Here is a 5124-nt window from a genome sequence, read left to right as displayed (position 1 = left end):
TAAACAGCTCTTACACTTCTACTGTTAACCTTTCAATTTTCTGTTCTTGTTTTGATCAAAATTTCCATGTGTGTTTGATTTTTTTGCTGGTGTTTAAGGTTAACGAATTTTAACTCGGATTCCTTCAATTTTCTTTATTTTTTTTTGTTCGAAAATCTCACGTGTGCTCGATTTTGTCATTGTGTTTAAGGTGAAGCAAATTTGTTTTGAGGTTTTTTGTTTTTCTTCATTTTCTGTCATCTCTTCTATATGTTTGTTTTATTTCTTCTACTTTTATTTCTATTTGCTTGATTACTTCTTTGTGTTTAGGTTTTACCCATTTCGAGTGACATTTTTTCTTACATTCAGTTTTGGCCTCTTAATTTGTGTGTGTCTTTTGTTTTGGTTACATCTAATCTGGCTTCGTAGTAGCTAATTTTTTACAAGGTCAGCAAAAATCAGAAGTAGGAAACGACGTGGGTTTCTTTTTTGTAGTTTAATTTCGCCTATTCATTGATCTATCTTTATATCTGAAACTATGTATATTAAGGTTTGCATTTGCCTTCTTGCGTTCTTCTTGCTATTTGTGGTGGAAGTTTGCTGTCTCTCTCTGTATTTTACTGATCTTACCATTCATGGAGGCTTTGATGTAGGGCTTTTTTTTTTTAATCGTTATTTTGTGCTCCGATGTGGAATTTACTTCGGCTATATTGTAAATCAGGATTTTAATATCTATTTGGACCTGTCGAATCTTACTTGCTTTCATTTGCTTGGCATGAAGTTTCACTATTAAACATCACTTAGGTCTTTCTTGTTTACAATTTAAAGTGAAAGCTAGTAATCTCACTGATAGTATGTGGCTTAACATATCTTGATAGTCTTTGTCAAGCTACAAAAATTTGAAACTGGGTTCTGCCGAAGTAGATAGCATTGGATAGTCTGATAAACTAATAAAATTTTATTAGAGCAATTTCATTTTTCCATTTATATACTTCTCTTTTGTTGTATGAAATGATGATATTAAAAATAATGGAGATTTTTTTGTGGTTCATTTTTTCGTTTAAAATGTTGTTCTTATATTTTGTATTTTCCCTTATTGTTTTGCCAACCCTTCATACTAGAAAATTTCTCATTGTTCCTCTGCCCTTACACACGCTCATAACTTTCCTAAGTTTATAATTTAACTATTTTGCAATTTAGGTATTTCAAAGAAGAAGGGATTCCTCTTAGAGAATTTCAAAATTGATATTTTTATACCTTCTGAGGTGATTGTCTTTCATTTTATATATATATTCTTTTGTCAAATTTGTTAGAAAGTTATGTCTTTTACAGTTAGACCATTGATATTGGATATAAATATATTTCCTTTGCATCTCATCTCTGGAATGCCCTTTTTTTCTTTTTTTTTCCCCTTTGTTTCTATGTGTACAATTTTGTATTTGAATTGTTCTTAAATTCTTCAAGAAGCAGAAAAATCGAACACGAACAAAATATTTGTGACCTTAAGTATGTTGATTTCATATTATATTTACTGCAGATTACTTTGTCATCTCAGTTCGATTTGCATTTCTCTTTGTTCAGATTAGGTTTATTTTTTTGCTCTCCCAGCAATATTGTTTCAATTAAATAGAGGTAAAAAATTCGATTTTGTAAGTTTATTTTGTCTAAAGTTTTCGCATGATTTCTTTGTATATCTTGTTTGTATGCTGGTAAAAGATTAGAAAATTGAGGCTTTTAATACTGCATATGGAATTAACATAGGTGTATGTTATGTCAATTTTTGTTGCTTTAATTTTTTTTCTTCTTTATTGTTTATGATTTGGGATTAAAGGGCATTGCTTTATTACTCAAGCTATGGCTGATCTTCTGGTTAATGGAATGGTTGATTTGCCTTTGGTGCAAACTGGTAAAGTTATAGCTGAATGTGAACTTCTTCTACGAAAGGTGAGTAAATAACTTGTTATATTGTACCATGATTAATCAACACCGTTGCTGGTTCTGTAAATGAATTTTTTACCCAATGCAGTTCTTGTTTATTCAAATTGTTCACTTTTACTGGAATTGAAGATTCCATATGTTGCCAGTTTGATTGTATTATTTTTATATTTCTCTCTTTCATTGTTTAAGGTTATTGCAAATGGTGATGCTATTTGAAGTTGTGGTTTTCCTTCCTGTGATTATCATTATATTTGAATGTTATATTCTAATCAAGTTGGAACAACTGTATCATTTAGGATCAATTGGACATTGATGAAATCACTTGGCAGGGGGACCAAGTCAAAGAATTTCGACCTCCATGTGAAGTTCAAAGTGATAAAGCGACCATACAAATAACGAGTCGTTACAAAGGAAAAGTTACCCATGTTCTTCATATTCTAGTCAACATTGTAAAGTTAACAATAAAACCGTTAGAACTAGAATTTATTGTAAAATCAAATGCTTAGGCCACTTTCAGATAATGGAGTTCTAATATCATCTACTTGTGGTTACGGAGTAACATCAAGACTAGGTGGTAGAATTATGTGTATAACTTTATCCGTAGATAAAGGACTTTCTCCTTTTAATAGTCTAATATTGAATTATCAATCATGTTCTTTCATTTATGTGCAGATAAAACTTTACTCTGGCAAGCAAAATATCCAATTTATGTGATGATCTGAAAAAGAAGTGTAGTTTATTTAAGATATTGTAAGGAATTAAGACTTTATCCATGATTGTTGAACCTCAAGTAAGACTTCATCACACTTTGAGTTTCGTCCTTATCTTATGTAGTGACATTTATGTTAAAAGCATATTAATTTGTCCGTTCCCAATCGAATTTATTGAAATGCAATATATTATGTGTGCATATTTCTATTCTAGATGGCAATCATGAAATAGGTATTCACTTTTAAGAGCTTTCCTTGATGTACTACTAAATCTTGGATCAATTTTTCATCAATTGATTATCCCTGATGTCAAATAATATGATTGATATTACTTTTGATTTATTCCTTCATTTTGCTTCTATCAAGTTAGTCATTACAATTATCACTTGCTCTCTGAAAATTGAATGGCCTTATTAAAAATAGGCATAAAATGGCCAAGAAAACTCAGAAGAAGAAAAAGAAGAAGAAGGAGATGGAGGAGGAGGAGGAGGGGTTTTATATTTCTTTAGTTGCTTATGGTCTTTTTTTCTTACTCTGATTTTTGGCTAGCTACTTTTATCTAAGGTTACAGATGAAAAGAAATTCAAAGAGATAGTTAATAGGTAAGTTTTCAATTTCAAAATTTTTTTTGGGTTTAATTCAATTTTTTGGAGGTTGACAAATTAAGGAAAAAGATTATAAAAAAAGTTGCGTGATTTTTGGATCTAAGTATATTGATCAGTTGATTATACGTTGAATGATCCTTACCCGACTAATTATGTAATCTGAAAAAAGGCTTTCGCGAGATTGAAATTTCAATTTTTTTTTATTATGTAATTTTTTTTCCAAAAAAAAACCTAGGGAGATTTATGCGTTCAAATCTATTTTCTAGACTTTATTTATTTAGTTAATTTTAATGGTTTGTTTATGTATGGTGATTAAAGATTGCAAAAAGAAGTAAGTTTCTTCTTTAACATGAAATATATAGAGGAAATGGTGAAAAAGGGAGAATGGAAAGCAGTGAAAAGTTACTTATTTCAGTTTACTATGGTTGATGAGAACAGCTATTCAATGAAAATTTCTTCGAGGTCTAAAAGCAAAAGTACCTTGAAGCCCTAGATAGGTGATTTGGTTTCTATTTAAATTAATATAATTGAATGTCTTCATTAACTCTGCATTAATTTTCATATTCTTGTGGATTAATGTAGATCTAAATTCATTTCATACTGTTTCTGAATTGTAGGAAAAATCTTCCTAAACCATTCGTTATTATTATCTTTGTCATTTATGGGAGTTCTCAGTTCTGTATTTTCTATGATGTTTTGATGTAAATGCAATGACATGCAAGTGCTTCGGATGATATTCTGAACCTCAATCTCACTTCTTCTGTTGAAAAGTAAAACTTCTTGTTGTTTCTGTCAATTTGTTTGTATCTATCACTATATATGTATAATGTTATAATAAATTATTTTGAAGCTTTAGTATTTGATTTCTTGCAATAACTTAAATGTTTATTTTCTTTTATGTTTAGTTACTACAAATAATATACAGGACGTTTATACCACCCTTTGAAAATAGTCGTCGATTACATATTTATTACTCGTTTGTTCGGAACCATAACTCTTCTATTCATACATATACATATAGATCTTGAATATCAAGAGTTCCTTGAATTCTTGCAAAACAAATTGAAAGTCTTCCCAATTCAAAAATACGGTTGAAGAGGAAGGAGTTAGAACAAGCTTGTAAGGTAATAATTTTAACTTATGTGTATTCATAGTACAATCCAATAATTCATTACTGAAATGGTGCAATGTGAAAACCAGTAAAGTTGCATATTCTTTTTAGTTGAAATGATTTCCTAATTTCTTTGTTACCGATCCAAAAGATGCTCCTAGAGTTAGCTGGTTCTTGTGGGCTCACTCATTCTAAATGAATACACATTGATTGAAGATTCTTTTGTTTGTGATTTATGTCGTGCAGTTTTTCAGACACTAGCATATAATTAGTTTTATAGACAAAATTGCTGCATTGTAATTACTATACGAATATCGTGCTTTTTTATATTTCCTACAAAACTATTGCATTGTAATCACTGTATGATTAGCATGCTTTTATTTTTAAATTTTCTAAAATGAAATTATCTTACAACTATTTATAAGGAAGATGGTATCCTGATGTTGTAACAAATAGGTAAAGACTTTTTGTATGGTTACAGCTAAATAAATTAGCACTTTGTTTTAACTTCCAGATTTTTGCATCTCCTTATTGAAACATTATATCCAACTGCCTATTGCTTAGGGATGTCAATCGGACTCGTCAGCTCGAGCCGCCCATGGCTCGGTAGACTTGAGCCAAGGCTCGAGCTGAGCCCCATTTTTGGGACATGGGCTTTGCCCGAGCCGGCTCGTGAGCCCGCGAACCTTTATTATAAATAAATAAAAATAAAACCTTGTAAGTTGCAGTAAAAAGCTGCCTTTTAAGGCAGCCAGCTTAATATTAGAAAAAGAGAGAGAGA

At 30.5% G+C, this 5124-nt stretch overlaps 1 long non-coding RNA gene across 1 annotated transcript; it reads left to right on the top strand.

Moving 5' to 3' along the window:
• The first annotated feature begins 6 nt into the window (after positions 1–6).
• On the top strand, positions 7–2634 carry LOC111388656. The gene is made up of 2 exons (XR_002701622.1): positions 7–1923; positions 2214–2634. It is a non-coding gene; the product is annotated as an uncharacterized LOC111388656 (long non-coding RNA).
• Positions 2635–5124: the final 2490 nt, after the last annotated feature.

This window comes from Olea europaea, unplaced genomic scaffold (genome assembly GCF_002742605.1).
Source record: "Olea europaea var. sylvestris unplaced genomic scaffold, O_europaea_v1 scaffold5149, whole genome shotgun sequence".
NCBI classification, from domain to species: domain Eukaryota; kingdom Viridiplantae; phylum Streptophyta; class Magnoliopsida; order Lamiales; family Oleaceae; genus Olea; species Olea europaea.
Note: the sequence above shows the minus strand (reverse complement) of the source record. Positions and strands in the feature narration are given on the sequence as shown.